At 35.0% G+C, this 16,784-nt stretch overlaps 1 protein-coding gene across 2 annotated transcripts in view; it reads left to right on the forward strand.

Annotated features, from left to right (window-relative positions):
* ARHGAP15 (Rho GTPase activating protein 15) overlaps nt 1–16,784 on the forward strand; it is a 588,967-nt gene that overhangs the window by 293,932 nt on the left and 278,251 nt on the right. The gene's annotated exons all lie outside the window — the stretch shown is intronic.

Raw genomic sequence — 16,784 nt, forward strand, 5'->3', positions numbered from 1 at the left:
CTCGCGTCATTGTTGGTAATGCCTTTTGAGAAAATAATTGTTCCAAGGTCATGGTCTTTGCTGACAGCAAACCTCTGAGTCTCTGAGTAATAGCCATGGCGTTCAGATTGGTGATTGATTTTAAGAGTGGGAAATGTCAAGCGTCTCCAAACCTTGGTATGCTGACTATTTGATTTCCATACATTAAAAGGTATATGAGTGACCACCACATTTGGTGCACCTTAAACCAACAGGCTATGCAACTTTCCATACTTTCAGACCGCCAGAAAGATTTAGAAATGTGGAATGTAAATTAGATGTTCTCCAAGGTCATCTCTAGTTCTAATATTCTAAAAGAAACGAATTTGGAGTAAAAAAGGCCAGTCTCACCACTTGTATAGTGATCTTGAGTATATCTCTCAACCTTCCCCAACCTGCTTTTTCCTCATAAAAGGGGGTTATTAAAGGTGTCACACATATCTCACAGAGTTGGTTTGAGTGTCAACCTCCTGAAAGAACAAGTAGAGAGCTCTGGAATCAGAGAAAATCAATTTCCCCAAGTTTCAAAAAGTTTAGTACCTTTCCTGGATCATCTACCTAGCTACTCCCAATCTTCTGAATCACCATTTTTTCTGCCATTTCCCTCGGACCAAAAATCGGTGTAGTTACATCCTAGCTTTTTGAATTTAAGGAGAACTCAGTAAGTAGAGAAGGGCTGCTAACAGAATATCTAGACATGTATATAAGCATATATGCTAGATGACTATATGTGTATATATATATATTTGTGTGCATTGGGGAAGACTATATATATGTATATGTATATATAAACATACATGCATACTCACACACATATGTCAAGGAAGGGGGAAGCTATTTGTATACAATAACGTATTTTACAAAGCTAAATTATTGAGAGCCTAAAAATCTAGAAATATCATGACAACTTTGAGTAGAAGCGCTCTTTCAAAATTAAGTCATTATTCAAAGAACCATGCTATAATCTCAACCACTACTAGACACATATTTAGTTAGCCAGTTGTGTTAAGTTGGAGTTTAAAATTATCAGTGTTAATGTCTTAAACTGCATGGTGCCTTGCAAATTAAGTTGTGAAGAGTTATCAATGTCATTTAAAAAGAGTCATTATTCAAAGAACCATACTATAATCTCAACAACTGCTGGACACATATTTAGTTAGCCAGTTGTGTTAAGTTGGAGTTTAAAATTATCAGTGTTAATGTCTTAAACTGCATAGTGCTTTGCAAATTAAGTTGTGAAGAGTTATCAATGTCATTTAAAAAGATATGATGGGACAGTTTGTAGTTATCTCATTTGAACATTTCCCTTTAATTCCTGGTCATTGTCCCCTTTTACTCTATATGGGATCAGACATAAGGTAAGATTTTAGCATTAGAATTCAGCTGTGAGTATGTAGTTAATGTTAATTATATAAACATTTTATAGTAGATATGAAAGGATGTATGAGGCAATGATCAGTAGATCTGGAATCTCAGAAATAATTGCTGGTTTGGAGGAGACCTTGACACGCTTCTAAAGCCTGAAACTTGGGAGAAAACAAAGGTTTATAAAAGTAGGTTTGAGAAACATGGAGGCAAAATGAATTCTGTGTTCAGCAATAGTTGCTTGAAATGTTTTAGGATGATATCAGAAGAAAAAATTCCTACAGATAGAATACCGGCTACTCCTCTTTAGAATTTATTTTTAATTGGGAAAGACAATTATTTGTCTATATTGGGCTTAATTTACATCCTGCCTAAAGACAAGGGAAGAGACATATGATTTAATTTATTAATTTCCAAATGTACCTGACTGTATAATGACCTCGTATTTACCTTTTCCTTTGCAGTTAAAAAATAATGGTAGCTATCAAATACTGAGCACTTACTGTTCTCTAGGCATTGTTCTAAGTACTTATCTCATATTGACTTACTCAATCCTCCCACTAACCCAATGAGGTAGGAACTATTATTAACCCTGTTTCATAGATGAGGAAAGTGAGGCACAGAGAATTAAGGCAACTGGTACAAAGTCAAGTTATGGAGACAAGTTTCAAACCCAAGCAATCTGATTTCAGAACCTGTGCTTTTAACCATTACACTATAGTGAAGTGAACAAATGAAAAGTAAACTTAATTTGTATCAATGTTGGACTTGGGTGGAAATAATATTACATTAAAAATGAGATCCATAGAAATCAGCAGGCACCCAAAAACATATTAGCCAAAGAATTAAAACCAGATGTTGTCTTTGGACTTTGATTTCATTATTAAAATAAAAGGATCATTTAATCTTTAATGCTAGCGCTAATTTTAGAAAATACTCTTTTCTGCATTTTGGTGAATATTTTTAGTTATAAGCCTTTTTTAGGGCTAGTATATTTTTGCAACATAGGATATGATTAATATCCATCTATTACTTTGAATTGCTTATTCAGTATTTATGTATTCATTTTCATTTGAAAGGCATAATCATTGACCCACCCACACAATATCAAATTAGACTATATATTTGAAATAGTGATTGGCATATTTTACATTTGATGCTTTTTAAAATATTTTTTCAAGTAGGAAATACGCTGTGTGAAACCCCTCTGATCTCAGTCCCAGACTTGAACACCCAAACTTAGGTTTTTAAAACATGCATTTGGTTTTATGTCTACCCTCTTGAGATTAAATAATTATGTGGAATTAAAGATTCACAGTATCTCCTTCCTTATTAGTAGTTGAAGCACAAACTTTATTGTCAGTTTGCTGCCTTTGGCTTCCTGTGCCCTTGATGTTCCCACGAGTTTTGTCGCCAAGATTGTAGACAGATAAAGCCAGAATTACTTTTTTTTTAAAGGCATGTGAACATCATTAGCAGCGAACAGGTGGTCATTTCATTGTCCAGTTTCTCTGTATAACATGGGAAAAAAATACGTACTCTCAATGAGTGAATTCAGAAAGTTAAGTGCTTCAATATACTTTCCTTTTTAAAATATGATTCTAACCTGCCAACATTATTAAGTACTAATCAGATTATTTTAAGATATCAGTTGAGTCTAACAGACAAGAAGCCAGAAAATTCAATGTAAGGGCCAAATCATTGTGGGAACTTCAGGACACCAGCCTGGGATGAGAGTGGGAGAGCAGCTCTCCAGGGAGGGCTGTTATGGAAAGTGGAGGGTCAATCAAAGAAAATGCTAACATATTTTTCCGAGGAAAGAAAAGTGTCTTCCTTCCACTGACGGCAAAGAGGAAAGGCCCAAGTATAAATCCTGCATCAGATAACCTTGGAGAGGTTTCTTAACTTTTCTGAGCTCTACTTTCTAGATCTATAAAAATGGGTCCTTGCAGGATGGCACGAGAATTTGAAATTAGATATGTAAATACTTAGTTCACAGCAGGCACTCAATAAGTAGGAGCTCTTATTATTATCCTCTATGTCCCCAAGCAGATGGTACCAAAATAGGGCCTGAGCCAAGGGTGGTGTCTGAGCAGGGCATATATACTTGACATCCTCTCCCTGAGTGTAGAGAAATAGGAGAAAGGAGCCAAAATTGGATATGGGAGTCATAGCTGTGCAAATATAAATATGAGCAGCTGGTCTTTCCCCTGGCGACTCCCCAGGTGGAAATGGCAGCCAGGGCATTCTTGGGAGCAGCACACCAGGAAATAGTAGAAGGGAGCCAAGAGATACTCTTCATTCTTTTATGCCCAGGAGAGCATGTCATTAAGAAGTTCCAGTTGATGGAAAGTATTTAGCATCCAGCCATTTCACTATTCTTCTAGACATAGCTCTAGTTTATTCATTCATTCATGTATTCATTCTTTTTCATTAACAGATATACCTGAAGGTACACAACTAAAATTCTTTTCTCCACTGATCTGCACTTTCAATATTTTAAAATTATTTTTGTGTTTAGGTTATGCTTTAGGAGTAATATATCTAATGCAAATCAATTGCTAAACTGTCGAATCCATGTGTGGAGACCTTGGATAACTTTTACATAAAATCAACACTTTTAGCATTATAAATAAGCACCCCCAAATAAATGAGTTAGAAAAATAAAATCAAAAGGTAAGAAAACTAAAAGGAAATGCATTTCCTTTTAGCTGTCTTTTGATTAAATTACCATTAAAAAAATGTGTTCTGGGTGAAATCCTAAAAGTATTTAGATATGGATTTCCCCATTCCACAGCCCCTTAGTGATGTGTGTAATAAGGGTGTATGTACATGGCTACAGGGATAAAGATAGGAATGGAAAAATTGGATTGAGATATTTATACAATGTGAAAAATGAAAATGCTTGTGAACCTTTAATGATACCTTTGTTTAAGAATGTGCCTGCAAAGTAATCATGATCATACTAAGTGAAAACAAGTGTGATATAGAGAAGGCAGTTAATTTTTGTACTAATCTAAATAATTATATTACTGGCCATCCACAACCATAAGTAGACTGTGTTCTCAAAATTCAATTGTAAACTGGTTGCTTAGACCTCAACACAGTTTCATAAAGAAACCATGTACCAGCCACAAAAGCACACTTGAACCTTATGCTATCATTTAGCTTGTTGTTTCTAGGGAACAGCTCATTCTGTGTTTGTTGCACCTCTGGCCCTAGGAGCTATGACTTCCCGGTAGCATTGCTTTCCATCTGGTTTCCCTTTTCTTCCTCTCTCACGCCTGTACCAACTCCATAAAAGCAATTAGGATTCTCAGAATGGCTTTGGCTAGGAGGCTCCTGGACCCTGAAAATCCCCAGTGGCTGCAGGGAGGGAATGCGGAGCCTCCAAGCCGGAAGAAATAGTGGGAAAAAGAGAGAAGGGAGGACTGGGGAGGAAGTTTTTGCAGTATGGGCAGGGAAGTGAGTCCTCAGCAAGGGCAGATGTTTTTTGTAAGAAATGTGTGTAATGACACATTGTCTGATGTTGTCCCAAATATTAACTTTTGATAAATCTAGGTGGTGTCTATAGGAGTGATCATGGTGCTGTTGTTTTCTGTATATTTAAAAAGTTTCCCAATTAAAAACTGGAGTACACACACACACACACACACAAAATTAGGCATTACTCATGTTCATAATTTCAATAAAAGAATGTACATATTTTCTAATTGTGACTTGAAAACTTTTAAAGAAAGATCAAATTTTCTGAATATGTTACCTTAAGACCTCTTTAATTATAAAACATTGATAACTTATTGTTTCCTGTTTTTTCCCCAAAACCAATATATTTTTTTCTTGTGACCACTGTAACCTTTCTGGTAACTATATAATTAAGAAAATTTGTAAGACGTTTATTATTATCCAAAATGAGAAAGTCATACTAGTGTCTTGGATAAATATATGTAATTAGCAATTGTTTAAAACACATATTGTGAAGACTGTTGTGGAGACTCATATAAATACATACTTTAAAGTTTCTTCTTAAAAATTTTGTATAAAACGGCCTAATCTTGCCAATGCATGAAAATAATAAGATGAATAAGCCATCTGCCAAGAAAATGAAAACAATATTAAAACTGCACAAATAAATAGCATCGAGCTCTGAAAAACAGAAAAGCTTTTACCTGAAAACAACAAAAGTCATTATTTGTGTAGAATACTATGGGTTATTTTGTTGTCAAAGGGACAAAATTTTCAGATTTGGGTAAGATGGTCAATTATCTGATTCTTTTTTTTTTTATAAAATCAATATTGCCACCCTGGCACCAGTTTCATTCAATATCCACCTGAGAAAAATAAACTATTGAACTAAAATGTGAAAAAGAAAATAGTTTGGTTTTACTACAGTTATAAGACAGACAACATCTAAGGTACAGTGAGTGTCAATTCTCTTCTTGATTGTTTTCCACAGGTTAAGGGAGTTCTTTATTTCAAAATATTCCAGCTGGTGAAAAAAAAATGAAAATTTATTTTGTTAAAGCTGGAGGATTTAAACATTATGAGAAAAAAAACAGGAAAGATTAGACACACACGATAATCAGACATTTGAATTACTTTGTCAAAACAGTATTATTCACAGAGGTTCTAGGGCTTCGCTGAGGCACCGTGTGACTGCAGTGATAGTTCTGACATGTGTTCCCAAGACAGTTAGCAGCAATCTCAACTTTTCTGGGACCCATAGATTGTAGTTTCTTTAAAACATTCAGTTCTCCATGAATCATTTGATAAGAGGACTTAGTTATAAGCTGAGCAAAGAATGTTCTGATTAATCTCTTCTTTCCCATCTAAGGGGTTGATCTTGCCCTCTGACCTGTGAGTGTCCATTGTCATGTATCTTGTAGCATCAGCTACTCTGAAAGTCTATCTAACCCTATCAGCACTCAAGCACTAGATCACCCCATCTCCTCCTGACCCTGGCAGTAACTCCATGACCATATTTCCCCTTAGATGAACTGCATTTAATCAATTTCTGATTTCATTAGGTCAAATGACATCTTTCTTTCAATAATAGGCCAAATCCAGAGGGCTCTTTGCTCTAACTCTCCAGCAATATTTCCTTAGCATTAATACACTACTGTGATTGTAAACAATAGAAAAAAATGCTCTTTGATCTCCGAAAGTTTCCCTGTTTATTTCATGACTCTAAAACAGACATATATTCACATTTCCTCGGAAACCTAGGCATATAATATTTGTTCACTATTGTCCTATCAAGTTTAAAGCATCTTAGTGAAACATGATATTTAATGCATTCCTACAGTGAATCCCTGTGCAGAAAAAAACATCCTTTTGAATGCTAGTGATCACCTCCTTCTGTATACAGGATTTATTTGGTCTACTCTTTTTTGTTTCTGGAGTGTAGGAACAATGCTAATTTTCTTCAAAATCCTAAAAGAAAGTAATTTGCTTTTTAATGTATTTATTTGGGTATCCCAAGTAAGCCAACTGGTATGCTTCGGAAAAAATATAATTGCGAACATATATAATCTATGAGATTTTCTTGGAAAATGTTTGTTTCTTATTACTCATAGTAAAGCCCACATTCATGTAAGGACAATCAGGTATTGCTTTCCCCCAAAAGTATGAGATATATCCAAAAACACTACTTGTTTCCATCCAAATTCAATAAAGTGTGATCTACAACATTAGGATTCTTAGCTTCCTTCAAGAAATGGCTCATGGATAATTTGGGAAATGTACATCAGTCTGCCAATTCATCTTTCTTTGATTATTTAAATAGAACCTGAAGCCAAATACTCCTGTTACCCAATTTCCCTAATGTAAATAAATATACCCTCTTTGTATACAAAATTAATTGGACCAAAAAAAAGTAGAGGCAAAATAGGAGATGCAATGGCCAAATAGAAAACGTAGGACTAAGATACTGCCATCAGAGACGGTGTCCTCCAAAACTGAAGTCAAAGGTTAAGAACAATTTCTAATCAAATTACTGCATTGGAATGGCTCAAATCCAAGTTCCTCAGTAGAAAACTCTTTGACCTGTATCCTCTTCTCCAGTTTTTTCCCACCACTCCCTGACCCATGATTTATGTTTCAGGGAAATAGTGCTTATAATCCCTGAGGCACACTACTCCATGCTGACTTTTACCTTTAAGTCAAGGTCTTCTTTTTACTAAATTACTGTAGTTTAAGACTCAGCTAGGCCACATCTCCTCCAGAAAACTTTCCCAGACATCCATGCTGAGTTAGGTGATCCTCCTCAGTTTTCCTGTATATTCAGTGCAAATCTCTAACATTGCAATTGCGAAAGTATGTTACAATGAACTAATTATGGATATTTCTTTGTCTATCACTGTGATGTAAGACTCTGGAAAGGACTCCATCTAATTTACCTTAGATCTGCAGCTAGCAGTGTGTCTTGATGATATTTGAGAGTACTCAGAAATGTGCAGTGTAAAATTCATAAATGAATGAATGAAGATATTCAAGTGACCATTACAAAATACTTCTCATTCTGTGCTAAAAATGAAGATGAAATTCCTGAAACTTGTTTGAAGAACGATAATAGATTATTTCTTCTTCCTGGCTACTTGTAGTAGTTTGATATTTAAAGATCACTACTTATATGTCTCTCTCAACGTTCTCTTAGAACTGTAAATCTCAAAGCAATGTTATATTTTATGCAGGTCACGTGTACTGTGCCTAGCAAAATCATGTACAAATAATTGCTTTATTATACAATGAGGATAAAAATAACTAAGATCTTGGGGGAGGAGAAAGGAAAAATCCTAGTCCTTTTGCTTCAAGTTACTGTCCTCTCAACATCTTTTGACCTAGGGAAATACTTCTATCATGCATTCTAACCTCTTATTTTATTTGAGAAGACTACTCTGGTTCATACTTACTCTTGAGGCTCTCTTATGGGCTCTGACTTAAAATTTTCAAGGCTCTATTGGAAGCAAGAAAAAAGGAGATATTCTATAATCTACAAAAAAAAAATAGTAGTTTTGATAGTTTTTAGAAGACTCAATAATTTTTTTAAGGTCAGCTTATTTACAAAAATCCAGTTTAACACAAAAGTTATAAAAGTGTTGTATGCACCATCTTCAAAAGGTTGTATAGGATTGTGTAAGAAATTTGAGTATAAGAGTCAGAAAATTTGACTACAATTCTTACCTCCAGGATATACTAACTCTAAGACTTGGATAAGTTTCCAAAGTTTCTTGAGACTGACTTTCTAGATAATTATAATGTATATTTTTTATGTAAATATAAAATAATATAAATATATAAATAAGTATATGATCTAAGGACATAATACATATATTAGATTTAAGGATAATATATATATTGGATCTAATATAAATCCAAGTACTTTGTAGATTTATATTGTAGTATAGGTAATAGATATAATGATTTCCAAATGCGCATATTCTGAAGAAAATAATCATGACTTTTGTTTGTCTACAATAAATCCATCAGTTTCTTTCTTTTGAAATATAGCAAGAATGCACTTTTGCTACTGATTCAAACAGTTGGCAAAATCAGATTTAGTAAATGCATAATTTACCAAAGGCTTAATTTTTAACATCTTCATTATTCTATTGACTCAGGGCATCATATGCACTTTAACCTTTCGTTTCCTTGAGAGATTCTGAGTGTCATGAGGAATAAACCCTCAGTTTTGCCATTCCTAAGTGTGAGCCTGATGTTATGGCCATCTCTAGAGATTAAACTTCACCAAGTATCAGTTGCCTTTTCCATCCTTGTGTAAAATAGTAAAATGATGCAATGGTATAATTTTGACAGTTATATGATTTCACTTAAAAGCAAGTAAAGAGTTTGTTTAATTTCAGTGTTTTATATATATATATATGTACCATATATACATATATAAAGCCAACTATCATAACAAATTGGTGATAAGGAGATGACTTTTTTTGACTAAAGTAAAAACATCAAAACCACATGAATATAGAAACCACTTTTAGGGAGTATACTGAAAGATGCTAAAAGTCTGATCTCAGCAAAGCACCCTCTATTGACAGGCTGGCAAGCATGCCTGGAAGCCCACCATGTCTACTCTATCTGAATGAATGGATTTTGATATCTAGGAGAGGCAATCCTAACTGACCAAGGCTTCAGTCATCTACTGAAGCCAGGATCTCCCTGTTCCGTTAGAGTGCAAATGCCTGAGGGTATAAACCATGACATTCTGATGATTACTCCCCCTTATCCCTATTACCTAGAACAGAGTCTGAAACATAGTGATGTTCAATATTAATGTCTGAGTGAGTAAATAAATGACTAAGTGAATAAGAGGAAGAGATGAAACCAATTACAAGTTTTGAGCATAAAGAATGAAGGGAAAGTTTGTGATGTGAGGCAATGACTTCTTGATGGTTGTTTTAGTTTGGGTTCCTCCAGAGGCAGTTCCTGAGACAAGGATTTGAGTGTAGGTATTATTTTTGGAAAGTGATCCCTGGAAACACAGGTAGGAGATGGGGGGAAAGAGCCAGGGAAGGGAAAGCAGCCAGCAATGGAAAATAAATGTACCTGTAGTTTAATGCTGCTATGAAACTCTGCGAGTTTTTCAGATTGAGAAGAGAAGAATGGCAGAGAAGAAAATTGATACATATTATTAAGATAGGAAAGAAAGAACCATAGATCCTAATGTGTTTGGAGAACAGCAATAGATTGGTGAGGCTAGGGTGCACAAAACATTAGAGTAATAACTGGAGATCAGGTTGAAATGAATAGGGAACGTTGGCAAAGGGTCTTGCATGGAAAGCTCAGATATTTGGACTTTATAGTATAAATAATGGGAGCCTAGTGAAGGACTTTCATGAAGGCAAGAGACATTAACAGAACTGATATTTAGAGTAATGGTCTTAGTGAAAATGTGAAGAGTGGCAAAGAGACAGTACAAAAAAAGAGCAAGAGATTGGAGGTAAGGAGATAAATTAAGGAACTATTACAGGGGACCAAGTAACATATGATGCGGGCTGAAACTAGGCAATGGGAATGGAGAAGGGGAAAGATTTCAGAAATTTCTGAGAGGATACTGATAGGTTTTCTTAACATGTATTGGAAGTACTCTTAATAGTTCCCAAATCACCCATTGCTTCTGTGGTTTGGAAAAAATATCTAGATGCCTAGGCATTCAGCAGAACTTGCGTCCTATATCTCATTCTTTCAGGATCCTACCAGATTCTTCCTACTCAAAGTATGGTCCATGGACCAGCAGCAACAATATCACCTGGGAGCTTGTTAGGAAATACAGAATCTCAAGCCCCATCTTAAACTGACTGAACAGAGTCTGCATTTTAACAAGTGATTCCTATGTCCGTTAAAGTTTGAGAAGGACACTACCATATAACAAAAATAACTTCTCTAAGTAGGTTTTTTTAAGTCCAGAGCCAGAGTGGCCTTTGAGACTTTGACAAGACCTACTTGTGTAGAAGAGCTATCTAGACTGCCTTTGTATAAAATAACCCTGCTTATGATTATTATTATACTGGCAGTGCCATGACAGTGCATGATTTTGGATGGTGAATATTTATTTAATTTCACCAATTCCTTCCAGCTCATGATTGCAGATTAATTGAGACAGAACCAAGACTTTTACTTTTCTTATAACTTTTACCTATGACATACCCAAGTCATGACACCCAAGTCATGAACTCTGAACTATCCATGTCAAAAAGTCAATAGCTCTATTCAAACAACAACAATAATAACAATAACAAAAAATGATACCAAGAATAAACTATCCTCAGCAAAAGAGACAGACAAAAAACCAAAGCTCCAAGCAATTCCCTGGAAGTAATCCCTAAATTCCCCGGATGTACTCATTTGTGAATCCAATCTGAAATACTATTTACTCTTTGTTTTCCATTTGACTCTTCTGGGAACATATAATCTCACATGTAGCTTTCTTTTTGTTAGTTCCCTTCTCCAAATGCAAGAATAATAGTATTTTATTGCTTAAATGTCTTCTATTTTTGTGTTGTTCTTGGGTACTTGTATTCATTTCCCATTGGCCTTTCAGGTTAGATGTCATAATTCTGAATGAGCCATGGCTTAGCTGTTTTACTCATAGAGTAAGCTTATCTCTTGTGCCTGCCAAAACAATCCAGGCCCACCAGCCTGAACTTTAGTCAAGTTGTTTGGAAAAATTGCAAAGAAAACAAAAGTAGGTTCACAATTTAGTTATCAAAAAATAAAGGATAGATTCAAAATAAAGTCTGATTAATACTTCTGGAAGTATGAGATTTCGCTCACTGGGAAGAGCTGATGAGGACTATTTCTGAAAGAAAGCACCATTTTCTCAGATCCACCTTTATTTATTCTAGGAAATGGAAGCTGAAATGGGCATATGGTAATTCTTTTCTAAATAAGAACCTTCCTCACAAATTTGCCCCTGAAGTTCCAGTCTTTTAAAACTTTGTTGGATGGTAATGAGACAGATTGAAAGAGTTTCCTCAAAATTTTAATAGTGGCTGGATTCATTTCACTTATTTAGCTTTATTACTCTGGGACAGTTTACATAAGAATAATTAATCTTCTTTTTTTTTTACCCCTGGTCAGTACCTGGGTTTGTTATGGAGGTTGCATGCCTTATTTTTAAATTGGGCATAACTGATTCCACAGCAAGGTTTGGCTGCGAACCCATAGAATTTTTGCTTAACTCATTTTCATTGGACAAAATCCAGAATTTTAGTCAAGAAGCGTTAGATATTAATCACATGTGAGTTCCAGGATCATTAAAATTTCCTTTACCTTCCAGAACAGCGAGTCATTATGGAATCATAAGAAGTGAGCTCACTTAATAATCTTTACAATTACATAAAAGCTATCATTTTCATAAGTCTTAGAAGAAGCTTTTAACTATTACTTGAAGAGCATATTGGAATATTAGAATGTATTATGTTGTGTTATTATAGATGCGACTTGTGAATTGAAAAAAAATGTTCTCCGACTCAAGACTCTTAGAAGTTATCCTTTCCAGCTTCAGTAGTTTTAATTGTTTAACACAGTTTGTGATTATATTTTTTACATGGCAAGTAGAGACCGTATTGCTGAACTATAAATTCCAGTATCATTTCTTAATTATTACACTCTTAACTTTATAGAAAATTAGAGGAGAAATGCAATATTTCATACTGCAGTTGAGAACAACAATTGGTGACACAATTTAAGGTGAGTCAGTTAAGGGGAAGAAACTAAAATAAATCCCTCCTCTAAATTATTATTGCCTTTCTCTTTCCTTTTCTTGTAACCACTTCTCATCTTTGACTTTGAAACCCAACAGTTTAAACTTGGTTCTTATTTCAGTGGGCTAATCTCCTTTCATAAATCATGCTCAAGAGCTGAAATAATTTGCTCATCATTTAAAGAGTATTTGCTTTGAAATATTCACCTCAAGCCCTTCTGTATATCCTTTCTCTCTAAAGATTTGTAGTATTTGTTTTGTTCTCTGAGGTATAAAAGACCTGGATAAACTTTATTCCTGTTGTTTCAAGATTAGTTAACGAAAATGCATATTAATTCAGCAGGGACGGGAACAAACCTCAGTAAAGATGATCGTACATGTGCCTCTCAGGAATAGCAAAGTACAAAATGCCAGTCTTCAAATCTCCTTGGACTTCCTCAAAAGAGCATTGAGGGATTTAAATTTCCAGAATATGTCTACAAATGTATTTTCTTTGTTGTGGAGAACAGGAGCTATACTGATTATTTCTCCCCAGAAAATTGATTCAAATTTGTATTTGAACAAAAATTAAGCTATACAAAGTGGCTCTTCAAGAATACAGAGAAAAACTGCCACAGAAAAGATAAATTTAACATCAAAAAATTATATACCTGATACACTATTACATTTTAAATTTATTTAGTTTCAGATCTCAAATCCTCAAGTAAAGTTTAACAGTAGAATGTCTATATTTTTTTCTAAAAAAAAAAGTGGAAACGAAAGGACCTCGTAAAATCAGAAGTAAATATATTTAGGTAACGTTCAATGATACTTTTACAAGAATGAACTCAAATTTTACAATTTACTGGTAAACTCAGAAAAAAAAATGCTGATTTCTCCAAATAATATATCTGTTTTGTATGTTAAGATGTGCCCTGCTCTTTTCTTAAACTGAAAATGACCATAAACTGGCACTTAAGTGCTTCTCCGGAAATGACTAAGTGGATTCAGGGGTTATAAATCACTCATATGGATCCAGCCACCCACAGTTGTGTTCTACTTCTCTCCTTTGCAAGTGTAGTAATAGACATTTCCACAGTCCTTGGGCTGCCAAACTTTGCACCATTAGGAAAATCTGCAAGTAGCCTGATTTATCTTCCTCACTCAGTTAGCTAAGACCCAACTAAGTAAAAATCAGCAGGAATGAACTTGACTAGTTAAACTTTTTCAATAGGGAGATGCAACAATTACAACTTTCCTCCTTTACCATTTCAATTTACTTTGGATCTGAAGCCCCCAGAGAAGAATATTCAGAAGAGATCTCAAATTATAGGTACATGGCTGGATGATGCTGACTCTGAGTTTTCATTATACACAGAGGATTGTCTGCTGTTTGCAATTAATCCAGACACAATCCTCTTGGTACTTTGGGAGGAATGTGGAAGAAATAGCCATTTTATAAGTTGTAAACTCCTAAATTACCCTAAATTAGAGGCACTATTAATCGGACATTTAGATATAGATAGGATCTGCTTATTGTGTAGGCTCATCTTCCCCTGATGGAGAAATCAATTAAATATTTAGGATGTGGAATACCTTCCAGGTTGGATAATGCATTTCATTTAAATTATGGCCTCCAATCCAAAACATTAAAGGGGATCTTAACGGATGGAAGCACATTACTGTCTCTTGGATTGGGTGCATTAACACTTTAAAAATGAATGTGCTTCCCAGGATTTCCTATTTGTTCCACCAGCTGCCTGTCGATGTGCCAGATAAACAGTTTAAGGATAAGTATGTAAAAGATGCATGTGTAACATTCTGTGTGCTGAGGGGCCCCCTTGTAGGAAAAGTCCCCAACTGTGGCCCCTTTGGATGTTTTTTCTCAACGCCCTTGCAATCTAAAATGAGAAGGCTCATTTGATCATGGGAGAGTGGGAGGGAAAACCAAAGAGATGCAATTAGTCCTCTCACAAAGTTTTTGTGTATTTCTAACCTTTTATCATTTCTTCTTATAATTTATCTTAATAAACAATTAGTGATTATTACAAGAAAATATTGGAACAATATGGTAGAAATTGAAATAAACATAAGCTTACCCCTTATAAAAATATTTGGCATGAAGACAATCATTTGATTCTCGCTCAAGGATCTTTACTATGCCAAATTTATGAACAGTATTCTAAGAATGAAGCTCTCATGTCCTCCGTGCTACAGAAGTATGGTATAGGACTAGCTAATGTTTTGGAGTGCTTACTAGGCTGTAGTCCCTCTTCTAAGCAGTTTACATGTTCTCTCTCATTTAATCCTGTCAATAACTTAGAGGTAGAGTGGTACTATTATCATCCCCATTTTACCTACTGGGTAGTTGAGGCACTGAAAGGTTAATCGATGCGCCCAAGGTTACACAGCCAAGAAGTGGCAGAGTTAGAATTCGAAACCAAGCATTCTGACTCCACAGCCTTAAGCCATAACTGTTGATCTGTGAGGTCTCTGGGTTCTAGAGTGAGGCTGATGGTTTCTGCTACTTACTAGCTCTACAAACTTTGAGTCAGTGACTTAACCTTACTTAGCTTCTATTTTATAATCTTGAAAATGTCAATAATAATAGAACCTACCTCAGAGTTGCAAGCATAAATTAGATTAGATTTGTGACATTTATAGCAGTGTTGGTCACAACATAAACACTCAATAAATGTTAATAATAACATTAGTACAAGTATTTTATTTTCTCTTGTAGTATTTGAAGAGTCTTCCTAATTTGGTAAGAAAAGGTTGCCTTAGAGATAAATGATTGAAATCTCTAGAGATTAACATATTCTCCAAAATTCTTTGGGATTTATGGGGAAAAAACAGTATATTGAGTGACTTACAGAAGTCTATAAACTTCTTGAACTGAGTCAGACATCCGGCCTCATTTATAAAAGTCTTGATTCGAAACTGACGTAAATATATCGTATTAGCTTACTTAGTGAAAACAAATTTATCCAATCATAGAGATGATGAAGATAGAGGTCAATTTTCTTGTTTATAGAGACAGACTCCTCATGCCAAATCTGATAGAACACATGCTCCAGTGCATTTGCCTTGCTTCACAAGACAGCAGAAAACTCAGCTAACTGGCATAAATATATAACTTGGATGGTCATATTGAGGGGGTTAAACTTTGGCAACAGAATACAGAATTACAAAGTTCAATGAAGTTGTAGGAATTTAACTGAAAAGAAATTACTTAACAGCATTTGGATGAGGAATAAACAAAGAACAAAAGAGGAACAAATCGATCCTGTCAAAGTTTGGTGGAAAGAATGTTCTAGAAGCCTTGCTTTGTAATCACTGTCATTGAAAGGCCCTGAGACATCTTATTTCTAGTAATTGATACCTAGACTTCAGGCTCAAATACTAAAGACAACTTCTATTGTAAGGGCTTGTCAAGAAAGTTAGGAATTGATTGGAGTTCTTTTGTTCTACTCAGTCTTCCACCAGTCTTTCACTATTGGGCCAAGTTCATTGTAAATTAGGGGTGAATCATGTGCAGATACTTTTACCCTTTCAATGTTAGGAAGACTATTGGGATAAAATCAGAATCTGTTATTTAAAGCAATCAGAAATGTGCTTTATTTGGCTGGGAAAACAGCCTGATCAGCAACCACTCTATATTTGTTTGTTTGCTTGTTTATTTGGAGGTCCCAACAGTAGCGTGAAGCTCCCCATCTACTCTTAAGCTCTTCATTCCTTCTACTGAGCACATAGAAAGGAAAGGACTTAGAAGCAATGATAATAAAGGAATGGGATCCAGGCCCAACCAGACAGATCAGCCAATCAAATCTGAAAAATTTGATTTTCAATGAAGAAACAAGTTACACAGAGCAATACTCCTCTGAATGCTTTTGTTACATTCATAATATAGAGGGATTAATAATTCCTCTGTGTTATAATATGTTCATAATGCAAATAGATTAACTCAAATCAGAATGATCTGTATCTGAGGACTGAGGAAAGACAAAATAAGCTATAAAAAGCTAGAATCTATATTTGGAGTCTAAGCAAAAATGACATAAACTCTAAAAAGCTAGAGCAGTGGAAGCAAGCACTCAGTTCACACATTCACATCACAGGCACTTACTGAGAAACTGCTTTGTACACGGTCTGTTTGAAGTACTGAAGTGAAAGAGGTTCCAAATGTTCTCAATTCTACATT

This window comes from Diceros bicornis, chromosome 10 (genome assembly GCF_020826845.1).
Source record: "Diceros bicornis minor isolate mBicDic1 chromosome 10, mDicBic1.mat.cur, whole genome shotgun sequence".
Classification (NCBI taxonomy): domain Eukaryota; kingdom Metazoa; phylum Chordata; class Mammalia; order Perissodactyla; family Rhinocerotidae; genus Diceros; species Diceros bicornis.